The sequence below is a fragment of the Bos indicus x Bos taurus genome, chromosome 26 (genome assembly GCF_003369695.1).
Source record: "Bos indicus x Bos taurus breed Angus x Brahman F1 hybrid chromosome 26, Bos_hybrid_MaternalHap_v2.0, whole genome shotgun sequence".
Lineage (NCBI taxonomy): Eukaryota > Metazoa > Chordata > Mammalia > Artiodactyla > Bovidae > Bos > Bos indicus x Bos taurus.
Genome location: NC_040101.1, coordinates 20,596,781 through 20,612,674, shown reverse-complemented (window position 1 = coordinate 20,612,674; position 15,894 = coordinate 20,596,781). Strand labels below are relative to the sequence as shown.

Genomic DNA, 15,894 nt, shown 5'->3' with positions numbered 1-15,894 from the left:
CTGTTTGGTAGTCTCTGGGTCTTTTGAATTCATGGTATCTTTCAATAGTTTAGGAAAATCCTTAGCTGTTATCTCCTCAAAATTATCTCAACCCCATACCCCCTTTCCTCCTCTTCTGGGACTCCAGTGAAATGTATGTTAGAATTTTTTTACTATATTCTCCTTGTCATAAACTCACTCTTCTGTGTTTTCCCTGTTTTTACTTTTCTGTACTATATTCTGGATATTTTCCTCTGATCTTACCTCTGGTTTATAATTCTCTCTTCCATTGTGTTTAATCTGCTGCCAAACACTTCTATTGAAATTTTAATGTGTTACTATATTTTTTCTTTCCAGAAGTTCTATTTGATCCTCTTCCAGATCTGCTTAGGCATGTTTTATAGTCTTTTCTCCTTAGTTATGTGTGAACTTGTCTCATTTTTTCATGTGGTAAGCATGTATAAGCTTAATAAGCCTATATCTGAAATCTGTCCACGTCTGTTTCTGCTCTCAATTGTTTATACTGGGTCTCACTCGTGTTGCCTTATTTCTCTATGTGTGTACTTATCTTTTAACTGTTTCACTGGTTATTGTCCTTAAAACATTTTTTGTGATTCCCTGAGGCTTGAAATAAGTGTACTGTCCTCCTCTGACTGTCTTTTCAGGGCACTACAAGTTGGGGATCACATCAAACCAAATTCATTGCCTATCTGTGCTGTACATTCTTGGGGTGAAATGTGCATGAGGGTGGGCCTGTGGCCATGTTTTCTCAAAATTATTTTCACCACCTTCCTTTTCCTCCTCCTGCTCTGCTTCAGTATAAAGCAACCTCCCTTAGCCTGTGGAGCTGGGGAGAAATAGGAAGTGGCAGATCAGCTCAGAGTCCTCCTACTTGTGAGTGTGTACTCTGGGAGCCTGCTTCATGCAGGGAGAAGTATCCTGTAAGTCTTTACATTGAATGTCCTCTTTGCCTGGATATCTGTTACCCTTACCCCTCCAGTGTCTTTAAGGTGAAAGCAACTTGGCTACTCAAATAGTTCTCTGGTCACTTTGAATTCAAGCTTCCCCTCAACATTGGCCTGGCAGGGCTGCACTATCTTTTCAGCTCCTAAGTGCTTAAAGGTGATTTATCCAGAGTTTCTTCTTTTCAGTGAGAGATTTATCTGAATAACCTATAACCTAACCTTCCCTTATGGAAAACAGCTATTCCATTTTTATTGTATAAAATTAAGCATTTGTGTTTAACAACTATGTTTACCCTTAGGAAAGTTATAGTGCAAGAAGATAAAGGGAATGTAAGCCCATAAGTTCTTTTGTGTGTGGTAACAGATTTAGTCTTAACCAGTCAATCCTAAAGGAAATCAACCCTGAATATTCAGTGGAAGGACTGATGCTGATGCTGAAGCTGAAGCTCCAATACTTTGGCCACCTGATGAGAAGAGCCAACTCATTGTAAAAAAAAAAACCTGATCCAGGGAAAGACTGAGGGCAGGAAGAGAAGGGGACAACAGATCACGAGATGGTTGGATGGCATCACTGATTCAATGGACATGAGTTTGAGCAAGCTCCAGGAGATAGTGAAGGACAGGGAACCCTGGTGTGCTACAGTCCATGGGGTCACAAAGAATCAGGCACAGCTGAGCGACTGAACAACAAGAGATTTAGCAGTCATCCTTTGGAAGACTGATCTGGAGTAGAATTTGAGGAGTAAAAGGTGTGAGTCTTGGATGGATTGTCCCAGTGACATTACAAACTTGCAGAGCCCGTCTTGCTTGATACCACTTGTTCTTTCCTTAAGGTGTGTCTTCAGCTAATAAGTTGCATCTTTGCCTTGAAAAAATAACCTCCAAAGGAAAAGCTCTCTTAGCCGGTCTCCCTGCCACTTCAGGCTGGCCCTGAACTGCGCTGTAGTGGTGGAGGTCCAGCTTTTTCGAATTCGAGGCAGCGGTGAGGGCAGCTGGTTTTGGCTCAGACGGTGGAGACAGCGCTCGTCAGCAGCTGCCTATCTCGTGGCCTGATGCCTGAGCACTGCGACGTGAGTCTGTGACAGTGAAGGTGGGTTGCTGACTCTGGCGGTGGATAAATGCACATGCTTGGGCCGGGTTTATGGGTCCAGTCTTTGGCCTACCCTCAGCATCACGCTTTGACCAGTTGGTCTTGGATCAAGTCTTCAAAACGTTAAATCTCACATGTCAGGAATGAATTTTTGACCCTTTAGTCTTCCAATCCCAACTTTGGATGGAAGCCTCTGAAATGACAGTCAACATGAGGAAAAGCTTGTAAATCATTTGTTGATTCAGAAAACACTTAATGGACTTCTGCCACCTGGAAAGCATCATTCTGGGTATTGCAGTATCCTGGCCTCCAGAATGCTTATAATCTTGCAAAGTATTAAGGCTGATCACCTAAGAGAGAAACTGAGATTGAGGGGGGACCTGAAGCTGGTTGTGAGGCTGATCTGTGATGTTTGTCATCCCATTGCTCGTGAGGGTTGATTTGGCTGCCCCGGCTGGCTGGAGTTCTCTTTCTTCCCCACATTTCAGGGAGCATCCCTCCCAAAACTGGGTTCATCTCTGAAAGTATGACCTTTTCACCAAGAGGCAGCTGTCCTTTGGTCAAGTATAAAGGTGGCCGCGCTTCTCTTTTTAAGACCTCAGTTCAGTTCAGTTCAGTTCACTCGCTCAGTCGCGTCTGACTCTGCGACCACATGAACTGCAGCACTCCAGGCTTCCCTGTCCATCACCAACTTCCAGAGCCTACTCAAACTCATGTCCATTGAGTCAGTAATGCCATCCAACCGTCTCATCCTCTGTCATCCCCTTCTCCTCCTGCCTTCAATCTTTCCCAGCATCAGGATCTTTTTAAATGAGTCAGTTCTTCACATCAGGTGGCCAAAGTATTGGAGTTTCAGCTTCAGCATCAGTCCTTCCTTTTGGATTGACTGGTTTGACCTGCTTGCAGTCCAAGGGACTCTCAAGAGTCTTCTCCAACACCACAGTTCAAAAGCATCAATTCTTTGGCGCTCAGCTTTCTTCACAGTCCAACTCTCATATCCATACATGACCACTGGAAAAACCATAGCTTTGACTAGATGGACCTTTGTTTGCAAAGTAATGTATCTGCTTTTTAATATGCTATCTATGTTGGTCATAGCTTTTCTTCCAAGAAGCAAGCGTCTTTTAATTTCATGGCTGCAATCACCATCTGCAGTGATTTGGGAGAAGATATAGTCTCTCACTGTTTCCATTGTTTTCCCATCTACTTGCCATGAAGTGATGGGACCGGATGCCCTGATCTTAGTTTTCTGAATGTTGAGTTTTAAGCCAACTTTTTTTTTTTAAGACCTAGCGAAAGACAAAGTGGAGAAAGATGGCAACCAATCTTGCTGCTTATCTTGGACAAAGCTTCATGCAGTCTTGGACAAAGAAACAAGAATTAATGAGTGATTTATGTGTGAGAATAAACTCAGTTTTCTGGAAATCATCTTAGAATGGATATTGGAATTTGATTAATAAAACATGGCTGGAGTGGAAGATGTGTTCTCTTTGCCAGTTCGCTCAGAAGTCACTGCTGGGACTTCCCTGGCGTTCCAGTGGTGAAGACTTTGCCTTCTGATGCAGGGGGTGCAGATTCAGTCCCTGGGTGGGGAGCTAAGATCCCACATGCCTCCTGGCTAAAAAAAAAAAAACAAAAAAACAAAAAAACCCAAATATAAAGCAGAAGCAATATTGTAACAAGTAATGAAGACTTTAAAAATGGTCCACGTCAAAAAATCTTTAAAAAATCATTGTTGTGCATTGTTCTACAAAAATGAGTTTGGTGCACTTTTTAATTAATACACTAAGAGTGCGGGTAGAGCTCAGTAGACAGTTGCCAATGTGTGCCTTTAAGGGGAAACCAGCTTAAAATCAGATTTGTTTCTTCATCAAGAATTAGAGGATACACTTGAAAGATTCTCCAAGCCGCCCCTCTCTTTCTTGGCAAGCGGTCAGGCTGTTAGCTTCTAGCCCCCCAGCTTCCTTGACTATGGGAATTCCTTCCTAGTTTGACTCTGAGCGCAGATTCCTCCTGCTTTTTTGTTTTCTTTTTGCCTGTTGTTCTTCTTTCATTGCACATGCTCTTTTTCTATGTCCTGTTCCTCTGTCTTGCTGAGTTTTTTTTGATCCCAAACAAGGATGACTTTGTATTCAGCTTGCTATGAAAGTTCAATAACATGTGACACGTGGTATGTTTTCCAACTTTTATATCTTAATACTCTTCTAGCATTTAGCCATGGGGTCATGTTTTGCTGAATGTAATACTCTTGCCACTCAAATTTTAATTGAAGTAAATAGTAAAACACAATTGTAGTGGGCCTGTACCTCCCCTCCTCCTCCCTGTCCCCACCTTCTCCCCCTCCCTGTCCCCACCTTCTCCCCCTCCCCACCTTCTCCTCCTACTCCTCTTCTCTTTCCTCTTCCTCTTCTCCCAGGGGAGGTGTCAGAAAGCACAAGAGTCTGCAGAGTAGTAAAATACCAACTCCTTTTTAAAAATTTTACCATTTTATTTATTTATTTTTTAATATAAATTTATTTGTTTTAATTGGAGGCTAATTACTTTACAATATTGTAGTGGTTTTGCCATACATTGACATGGATCCGCCACAGGTGTACATGTGTTCCTCATCCTGAATCCCCCTCCCACCTCCCTCCTCATCCCATCCCTCTGGGTCATCCCAGTGCACCAGCCCCGAGCACCCTGTCTCATGTATCAAACCTGGACTGGCGATCTGTTTCACATATGATAATATACATGTTTCAGTGCCATTCTCCCAAATCATCCCACCCTCACCTTCTCCCACAGAGTCCAAAAGACTGTTCTATACATCTGTGTCTCTTTTGCTGTCTCACGTATAGGGTCATCGTTACCATCTTTCTAAATTCCATATATATGCGTTAGTATACTGTATTGGTGTTTTTCTTTCTGGCTTACTTCACTCTGTATAAATGGCTTCATTTTCATTCACCTCATTAGAACTGATTCAAATGTATTCTTTTTAATGACTGAGTAATACTCCATTGTGCCTATGTACCACAGCTTTCTTATCCATTCGTCTGCTGATGGATATCTAGGTTGCTTCCATGTCCTGGCTATTATAAACAGTGCTGCGATGAACATTGGGGTACACGTGTCTCTTTCAATTTTGGTTTCCTCAATGTGTATGCTCAGCAAGGGGATTGCTGGGTCATATGGCAGTTCTATTTCCAGTTTTTAAAGGAATCTCCACACTGTTCTCCAAAGTGGCTGTACTAGTTTGCATTCCCACCAACAGTGTAAGAGGGTTCCCTTTTCTCCACACCCTCTCCAGCAATTATTGCTTGTAGACTTTTGGATAGCAGCCATCCTGACTGGCGTGAAATGGTACCTCATTGTGGATTTGATTTGCATTTCTCTGATAATGAGTGATGTTGAGCATCTTTTCATGTGTTTGTTAGCCATCTGTATGTCTTCTTTAGAGAAATGTCTATTTAGTTCTTTGGCCCATTTTTTGATTGGGTTGTTTATTTTTCTGGAATTGAGCTGCAGGAGTTGCTTGTATATTTTTGAGATTATTTCTTTGTCACCAACTCCTTAAACTTAGGATAAATCTCATTCTGTCACTTGCTTTTGTATATACACATGGAGGAAAAGTGATCACCTGTTGAAAAGTATCTAATACTGTGTTAGAGGTTACTTTGATCTTTTGCAAAAGCAGAGAAGGAAGACAATGCAAGTGTTGGGCACAGCACTGTTGACTGACTGGTAGCAGTGATGAAGGGTAACCAGTGTTCTAGGAGGAGAATCAGATCAAGGTTGGGTGTTGGCTACTCTGCTATTACGTAGGCACACCCACAACCCTCAATCTCCCCAGGTGATCTCATGAGCCCATGCTTGGATATTATCTCGGCCTGTGGGGAAATAAGATGCAGCTGTGTTGGGTGGCTAGTGTCCTCTGATCCCAGAATGTTGAGGTAGACCCTACTGCGAGTCATTTATGCAATAGTGTTTACCAAGCTTCTGCTTGTGCCAGGTATGGCCGTTGGGAAGGCAGCAATGAAAGAGGCCTGTTCTCATGGGGCTTATATTCCAGGGGAGTGACAGGCAATAAAGCACAAAATAAACAAGGTAATTTCAGATATCGACAAAGGTAGGATAAAGGGACGGAGAGTGACTGTCCTTCCTTTAGGTTCCTGGGTCTGAGGTGGGCCTCTTTGGGAAGGGGACAGGAGCACAGGAAGCTGAGGTTGCGAAGGGGCTGGTCACATGAGGGTCTGAAGCAGTGATGTCCTGTAGAACTTGCTGCATGCTGAAGATGTTGCATATCATGCTGTCCAGTATGTGTGGCCATGACTCTCATGGCTACTGTGGCTGGTACAGCTGAGGAACTGAGTTTTAAATTATATTTAATATTAATAACTTCATGTGTTAATAGCTACTCTCTTGGACAGTGCAAGATCTAGAGAAAGGCCTTGCAAGGAGAGGCCTTGCAAAGGTCCTGAGGACATGGGGCCCCTGAAAACCCAGCATGGGATCTGGTCTGGAAGCTGGGCCCAGTCTTCAAAGAGCAAATCTGGAAAACTTACAATTGCTTCCTGCCTCTGTTTTGTGAGCCCCTGGAGAACCTACAGAGGAACAACAGTTAACCAGATGAGAACGAAAAGCTCCTGCCCAACAAAAAACCTGCTTCCTTTTCTAGGAAGGGCTCATTCCCACATCGTCTGACTCACAACTCTTGACTGGTTTCCTCTGCTCACAGGCAGGGCTGGCCTTTGTCTTGCAGGATGTAGCCATTACATAGATCTTGCTTGTTCATTCTGGGAACGAATCCTGTGTTTGTTCTTTCCTTGAAGCTTTTTGTAATGAGAGGCTGGAATCTCTACAATTTTTCTTTTAAGGGGATCTCTAAAGAGCCTCTTTAGAGAGGTGATGAGGTGAAAGAGGAGTGTGAAAAAGCTGACTTAAAACTCAACATTCAAAATACTAAGATCATACATCCAGTCCCATCACTTTATGGCAAACAGCAGGGGAAAAAGTGAAAACAGTGACAGATTTTTGTTTTCTTGGGTTCCAAAATCACTGCAGACAGTGACTGCAGCCATAAAATTAAGACACTTGCTCCTTGGAAGGAAAGCTATGACAAACCTACACAGCATATTAAAAAACAGAGATATCATTTTGCCAACAAAGGTCTGTATAGTCAAAGCTGTGGTTTTCCCAGTAGTCATGTATGGATGTGAGAGTTTTACCATAAAGAAGGCTGAGCACTGAAGAATGGATGCTTTAGAATTATGGTGTTAGAGAGGACTCTTGAGAGTCCCTTGGACTGCAAGGAGATCAAACCAATCAACCCTAAAGGACATCAACCCTGAATATTGATTAGAAAGACTGATGCTGAAGTCAAAGCTCCAATACTTTGGCCATCTGATTCGAAGAGCCAACTCATTTTAAAAGACCCTGATGCTGGGAAGGATTGAGGGCAGAAGGAGAAGGGGGCAACAGAGGACGAGATGGTTGGATGGCATCACTGACTCAATGCACATGAATTTGAGCAAACTCCGGGAGATAGAGGACAGGGAAGGATGTCGTTCTGCAGTCCATGGGGTTGCAGTTTCGGACATGGCTTAGAGACTGAACAACGACAATTCTGCATTCTTCTTACTTCCCTCCAGTTATCTCAGGGGCCAAGGCTCCAACTTTTCTGGCTTAGCTATTCCCTCCAACCCCCTGTCACAAGCTAGGATGGCATAATCAGTCCTGGTTATAAAGAGAAACTGGTCTTTGGAAATAGTTTTACCCTGAATTGCCACTTCTGTTGAAAAGGTTATGAAGGAAAAGAGGAAAGGAAACGAGTGGGAAAAAAAGACTCCAGGAATGTTTGCAGTGGTTTTCTCACATGCCGTGTGTGTGCTGGGATCTCTTAGGCCGTGGAAACCTCTGTACCTCTTGGCCAAGAATTGGGCTATTCACTCTTGCCTGGAAAATCCCATGGACGGAAGAGCCTGGTGGGCTGCAGTCCATGGGGTCGCTAGGAGTCAGACGCGACTGAGCGACTTCACTTTTCACTTTCATGCCTTGGAGAAAGAAATGGCAACCCACTCCAGTATTCTTGCCTGGAGAATCCCGGGGACAGAGGAGCCTAGTGGCACAGAGTCGGACACGACTGAAGCGACTTAGCAGCAGCAGTAGCAGCAGCAAGCAGCTTCTGGCTTATCCCGGCAGAGTGGAGGAGGGAGTGGATGCCGCAGGGACCAGCTCTGCCTCTCCAGTGCAGGGGGGGATTCGGCTCCAGCAAGATTTTCAGCCAAACACAGAGGTGAAGTAGCCCGTCCAGGGTTAGTGTGCTGCAGGTTAGAGGAGGCCCAGCTGTGGTCTCTAGTCCAGGCCTGGCGTGGATTAGTCATTGTGCTTGCACATCCCATGGGAGGTGCAGTTACTTAGTCCCCCTCTGAAGGGTGCGAGAGACTGAGTCTCTGGGCCCAGGCCTGCTTCTGGGGGTTGAGCTATGACTGTCGTTTCCCTTCGGCCTTGCCTAGCCGTCTGCAGTTAACAGAGAGTTCCCCCTCCCCACCCCCAGACCTGCATGGGAAAGGGAAAGAGGCTGCTTTTTTTTTGTTTTTAATTGGAGGATAATTGCTTTACAATGTTCTATATGTCTGCGTTTCTATTCCTGCCCTGCAGATAGGTTCATCAGTTCTGTTTTTCTTGATTCCATGTATTTGGGTTCATGTATGATATTCATTTTTCTCTTTCTGACTTACTTCACTCTGGCATGACAGACTCTAGATTCTTCTACTTCTCTGCTGATGACCCAATTTCATTCCTTTTTATGGCTGAGTAATATTCCATTATATATATGTACAACAGTGTGTACACGCACCATACGAGAAGCGGTCCCCTGCCGATGACCTTGATCTCTCTGGTCAGAAGTCTGAGGTCCTAAAATGGGCCTTTGTTGACCCCTGAACAGTGTGCTGGCTCCTCCACCTACCTTGTGCAGGTGCCTTCCTGGCATACAAGTGTGAAAACACACCTGCATCTTGCACTTGGGCCTCCACAAGAGAACATGGATGCCTCCCTCCTCCAGGTGCCTTGCCCTTACATTCTGGCATAATGGTTCTCCAACAGAGAAGTGCCTGCTATGGCAAGGAGCCTTGATGGACAATTTAATATAAGGGAGTTCACTGAAAAGTCCTTATGCGCTAGATGGTACAGTATGCTTGTCCAGCTGAATTCAGTTTGTCCCTGAAAAAATTTTTTCCCCGGAAAAATAAATGTGCTTATTAAAGAAAAATTGGAACATTTACCCAAGGAGAAAGGAGGAAGCAATGACCTAAGAATCCACCATCTAAACTCAGCTGCCCTTGTTACTATTTTGGTGTGGTCTCTGATAGTATTTTTTCTTTCTACCTAAGGGTTGTTTTGCCTTTTACATGTCTATAACCATAACGTATATACAATTCTGTGCACTGTTTTTTTTTTTAATTAAAAAACTTTTAATTGAATTTTAGTTTATTTACACTGTTGTGTTAGTTTCTGTTATACAGTGAAGTGATTCAGTTATATATACACACTTTTATATGTCTTTCCATTATAGTTTATTACAAGATATTGAATATAGTTCCCTATGCTATACAGTAGGCCCTTGTTTATTTTTTGTATAGCAGTGTGTATCTGCTAATTCCAAACTCCTCATTTATCCTTCCCACCCCTTTTTCCTTTGGTTACCCTAAATTTGTTTTCTGTATCTGTGACTCTGTTTCTGTTTTATAAATAAGTTCATTTGTATCATTTTTTTTAGATTCCACTTGAAGTGGTGTCATGTTTTTTGTCTTTGTTTGACTTACTTCACTCAGTATGATACTCTCTGGGTTTATCCATGTTGCCACAAATGGCAGTATCTCATTCTTTTTAGGGCTGAGTAGTGCTCTTGCCTGGAAGATCCCATGGACGGAGGATCCTGGCAGGCTGCAGTCCAGCGGGTCGCTAAGAGTCGGACACCACTGAGCGACTTCACTTTCACTTTTCACTTTCATGCATTGGAGAAGGAAATGGCACCCCACTCCAGTGTTCTTGCCTGGAGAATCCCAGGGACGGGGGAGCCTGGTGGGCTGCCGTCTATGGGGTCGCACAGAGTCGGACACGACTGAAGCGACTTAGCAGCAGTAGCAGTATTCCATTCCGCACAAACCGCCCCCCCCTCCATCTTTTACATCCATTCATCTGTCAATGGACATTTAGGTTGCTTCCATATCTTGGCTATTGTAAATAGTGCTGCTGTGAAAATTGGGGTGCCTGTATCTTTTCAAATTAGAGTTTTTGTCTTTTCTGGGTATATGCCCAGGAGCGAGATTGCTGGATCATATGATAATTCTACTTTTAGTTTTTTACAGAACCTGGTTTTTAACATTCAATAGTAAGTAGATTATAGACTTCACTTTGCATGGCTATATGTTATGCCCTTAAGTTCCTGTGTGCTTAGCACTTGGATGTTTTGAGCTCTGAGGACTCTGCAGGGGCTGGTGGCCACACGCTGAGTCATTGATGAAGCCAGGGGCCATGAAGCAATGCTTCCCACCTCCCTATTCTTAATCTTCCGCTGCCTTCACCATTCACCATGGGCTGTACACGCCTGCCGGGTGTGTCTCATGTTGCACTACTGTGTGTAGCCCCTCCCCCACCTCCACTGAGGGTCACTACACCACCTGGTTTGGGATGTTGCTCCTGGAGCAGAGGCCACATGATCCCCTTCCATCGTGTCACCTCAAGGAACTCATAGTCTCATAATAAACAGCAGCATTTCATCTGGGATAGAATTGCCTCCTGCTTCTTCCAGCCCAGGGCCCCTGAACCCTTCCCATCCACTTGTTGGTGCTGGCTTGGTAGCAGGAGAAAGGCAGAGCCTTAGATCCCGGTTTGGGGAGATGTGTGTGGTGGAGCACTTTGTAGTAAACCCTTATCCTAAGCAAGTCCCGAGTGTAATGAGATGAGACAACAGACAAGAGGAAGGGCAAAATGTGGCGCCACCTCGCACCTTGAGGAGGACTAGTTGATCGTGGGAGGGGCCCAGGCCTGAGCGGAAATGCAGCTGCGGCCAGGCTGGCTGGATCCTGTGCGGCAGGATCTGGGACTGGCTCCTTTAGGTGTCTGTGACTGAGTGGGCGGCAGAGAGCCAGGGCGCCTGGGGCAGCCTGTGGGCTATGACTAAATTAGGAAGAAGGAGCCCTCGGGCTCTCAGGGAGCTCAGTGGGCAAGTGGGCGGTGGACCGGCCTCTGGTGGGCAGCTGTTCAGGCAGGCAAGAGTGGCCTTCACTTCGACTCGCCAGTGGCTGCAGGAACGTCACACCCTGAGTGTGTGAAGAAGAGCCTCCCCGAAGCTGATGACCATCCCCATCCCCACCCCGATCCCCACCTAGGAGTCTCAGGCAAACAACGCCGTGAGCTTTCATCCCTCAGCCTTTAAGCTCTTTTGGGAAGGTTTTACCTTGCAAAACGCCTACCCTCCTGAATAGTTTTGAGCAGGGATTATATAGGATTCTGGGCATCACAGATGAACATCAGATGGTCCAGACAGGACAAAGGGGCGATGGCAGCTCTGTTTAACCTGGCAACGAGGCATCTGCAGACAGCAGCATTTGACTTAGAAAGTCATGAGAATGTTTCCTTGGTTTGATTAAGTATAATAAAGAGAAGAGGAGGAAAACTGGCAGGAGAATGGTGACTCCTGGGGAGACAAGTGAGCAATTTAACTTCCTAAGTAATTAAACAGTAAATCAGGCAAGTCCATCAGGGGACCCATGGTCTCTGGTCAGTGCCTCACAGAGAGGGCTTCTTGCCTTTGTTCTCTTTTCTTCCTTCCTTCCTTCTTTCCACGCTCCCCCCTCCACCCCCGCTTTTGGTGTCATATTTTTTGCAAGACTTTTAGAGGTACTTAGCTGTAGGATATTTTCTCAGCTGCAGCACTACTGCCCTCTTGGACTCGTAGTCCTTGTTTATGGGTCTGTCCTGAGCATTGTAGGATTTTAGCAGCACCACTGGCCTCTGTCCAGTAGATACCAGTAGGGCTCCCAATTCTGAAACAAAATGTCTACAGTGTACCCTGGGGGACATTCACCCCCAGTTACGGGCCCCTGCGTATAGCAGAAGACAGCCGGTTCTTCCTGCTGAAAAATGTTGCAGTTACAACTTGGGATGGTGAAATGATGAGTCACTTCACTCCATCTCCTCTTGCTTCACAAAAGTTTTATAAAGAGAGGCCAGCCAATCAGGAGGTTTGTGGGTTGGGAGTCAGTGTGACCACGCTGTCTGAGGCGGCTGCATTGCTAAGCGTCGTTATGGGGTCCTTTGGGGGTTCTTCAGGACCAGACCCAGAGTCAAAAACAAGCAAATAAACAAAGCACTCTCACCACCGCCACCCACAAAAAATAGGAAAGTAAACCAGAACTGAAGGCTTTGGAATTTTATTAAAAATGGCCTCATGATTAGCACCAGACTCCCTCCTTCAGAAGCGGTCTTAGGCATCCTGTCTGCGTAGAGCTGGCCCGGGCATTGATATGTGAAGAGGCTGAGAACATGTGGTATAAACATCGACTGATATTGTTTGCCATTTACACTCAGCATGTGTAATGCCACAGGAATTGCTCCTGGCGGCATGTGACTCTGCTTCCAGCCGGGTGTGCGGTGCCCGGGGTGCTCCTTCTCTTTCGCTGGCCGCCTTGCTGGCGTCCCCCCTCCTCTGCCCCCTTCCCAGACTCCGGAGAGTCTAAGCGGACGCTTGTCATGATTGGCATGCGGAAAGCTGGTAGAATGTCATCGGAATTTTCTAGGGAGGCACACGCGCAACACCCAAAATGACTCCCGGCTTCGGTGGCCTCAGGTGAGCCTTCCATGCCAGGAGCCCTGGTCTTTTTCAGAAAGGTAAGGTTGCATGACGTCATCCTACCTTTCCCCAGCCCAAGCGGGAAATCAAGGGTTGGGTTTTTTTTTTTAGTTCTCTAGTCCGGGCTGCACTTTAGACCGTGTTCTTGGCGCTAAGCATTTGTGCATGAGTATGCGATTTGTGTGGATCCCCACCCCCTTCTGTTTAAAAAAGTTGTAATAAAGGATTCATAATGGCAGGGGTAACATGTGACCTAAAACAGCTCCTCATGACCCCAGTGAAATCACCAATCCCAATGTCAAGGAAGTCTAGATGCTCTTTTTACGCTGGTTACTAAACTCTTTTATAAAGAAAAGTTGCGTGGCTACGGGAAAACAGATTGCGTTGTCACCAGATCGGAGGGAATGGAAGGGGACATTTTCGATATCCCAAAACCTTATGGATTATGAGGGTCTCTGAAGGTTGAGGTTTGTTGTGTTCGTTGCTGGAACTTGTCAATGATGGAAAATGAACTTTAAGGCATTTGAAAGGTCCCGTGTCTGTTGAGTGCAGTCAGACTCATGAACCCGAGGGGAGTGCGGTGTTAGGATTCACGAGCAGGGGTGTTTTGCCAGAAAAGCATGCTCGCAAGTCGCTTCTGAGCACCTCTGCAGGAGCTGTGATACACATTTCAGCAACTTCAGATATCTTTAAATTACAAAGCAAAACTATATTACCAGTCCCCAAGCAAGTACATAAACTTATGTCCTGAGGTTCAGGGGACATAGTTGGACATGGATGTGATGATCTGTTAGCAGGCTCAAGCACAACCAAACATGACTCACCTCATTTCTTCATCTGATGCAATTAAAAGTCGCTTGGACGCATTTGAGAGAGGAATACTGGTTCTCTGCTTACCAGTGTGTCAGAGCAAATCCACACTCTGGTTAAATGGCGTGTATGATGTGTCTTACATTGCGGGAATTTTTTTAACCTTAAAAAAATCCAGATGTTATCTTTGCTATTGGTTTCTGCCTTACATGCATTGGAATCTTTTTTTTTTTTCCTCTCCTTTCTTTTTGTGCCCTTTTTTGTCAAGATGTTAGAAAACTGAAGGGGAGAGGGTTAATATTTTCACACACTCACCCCTCCCCTACACACATACACTAACAGCTGCCACGTATGATTTTGTGGAATTTGATATTTTGAACAAAATGACTTCCTTATTTTCCAGAGTAATATAATAATCAATTTTACCATAGAGGACTGTGTACATGTCAAGCCTTGGCTTCCCCTAATTAGCAATGGATGGGGTGGCAGGGGAAAGGGCTGGAGAACAGTTTTGAGTGAAAAGCCAGCCATTGGGTTTTAACCATTCCTACTTGCCTCAGCCGAGGCAGTTCTCAATCTTGCTTGGATCTGAACCACAGGTTTAATTTGCGGTGATCTGAGAAAATGGCTCCAAGGGCACGCACACGTGTAACCGAGATGGGCCTGTCCCTCTGTTGCTGCTTTTTGTCTTTCATCCTCTCTCCACAGTAACTTTCATAGGACCACAGCTTAGTAAAATAGAGACAAAACTCAGAAGTCACCCACATAGAATATTCTCTGCCTTGGGGGGCACCTGTGTTTTGTCGGCTGTAGTCAGAAAGGTTTTTTAAGGCACCAGAAATTTCTCTCCATTTTCTCAAACAAATAGTCCCATCCATAATACTCTCATTTACTCTAAGGAATTTAGAAGAATTAAACAATGCACATTCCCACAACACGAGGAAACATATACCTCATACTCCACAATGAATCACTTAGCATATTCTGCTAAGGTCTCTGTTCCCATGGGCTTAGAGACAATCGTAAATCCAAGTGAGTTGAATAAGTGTTTGTTCACCGCCTCTAATTTGCCCGGCACTGAGCCAGACAGACACTCAGGAATTTGAAAGATTTTAGGATGTGGATGATGTCTTCAAGGTGCTTATCATTTAGAAAGCAAGAATCATACGCCAGCAAACCTCACCCAGCTTCCTACAGCAAAAATTATTTATATACTTTGCGACAAGTCTTGCCACAAAAAATATTTTTTGAATTGTGTGAAAGATGCTTCAGTCTAGCTAAGAAATATTGATCGATTGCCCACTGTGTTTGTGACCCTTTGTGGGCTTATAAAATTTTCAATGTTTATTCATAAGTACAATTTAAGACACATGGACATGTTTTTTGTAGTGACAAAAATGGCTTGTGGGGATCAAGGTAAAGAAGAACAGATTGATAGTATTCCTTTAGAGACTGGTGAATCTCAAACTTTGTTTCTGATTCCTCTGAAATCTCCTGGGGTAGCTATTAAAAAATCCCAATGCCTAGGGTGAAAAGAAATCTCTGGAAATGGGGCCCAAGTATCAGTATTCTAAAAAACACCCCGAGTAATTGCTATACCATTGAAATCTAGAGATACAGATGATTTTATCAAAAACTTTGTTTTTAAGTCTAGGGTGAGTTTGGAAGGTAGGCTTTCTCATAATGATGATGTTGCTTGACTAAAGAACTTTTGACATACTGGAGTCTGATCCTCTGTCCTCTGCATCATTGAACTCAGGGTAAATGGAGGTATGCTTTCTTCCTAGTCAACAAAGTTAACATAACACTGAGCCAGTCAATCCACTAAATTACCTGAGGTTTGTGAACCTTGAACATTTTGATTGCAGGAGGTCAAATGTTGTTGAACGTGCCGACTGAATCTCTTAAAGGAAGTTAGGTATAAGAATAACCACATTTTTTCAGTGTCTAAAACCCCCACAGAAAAGGAAGCCCCTTCTTGGGGTACTGCACAATTAGTAGATAGAAGTGGCTCCTAAAAAAATACAACTGCTACTAAATTCTTTATAACTCACCACCATAGATTCTTAGAGTTGGAAGGTCAATTCAAGCTTGTCTTCTTAAGTGGTTCTGAAAGTGCAGCATCAGTTATCACCTGGACTTGTTAGAAACACAAATTCTCAGGTCCCAACTCAGATCTCCTAAGATAGAAACTGGGAGTGAGCCCAGCA

The 15,894-nt window shown here is 44.5% G+C and overlaps 1 protein-coding gene across 1 annotated transcript in view; it reads left to right on the top strand.

Annotated features, from left to right (window-relative positions):
- Positions 1-12,618: 12,618 nt before the first annotated feature.
- RBM20 (RNA binding motif protein 20) overlaps positions 12,619-15,894 on the top strand; it is a 74,427-nt gene continuing 71,151 nt past the window's right edge. Inside the window, exon 1 of the mRNA XM_027528840.1 lies at positions 12,619-12,912. The gene's annotated coding sequence lies outside the window, so the exon portion shown is untranslated. The remainder of the gene's footprint in view (positions 12,913-15,894) is intronic.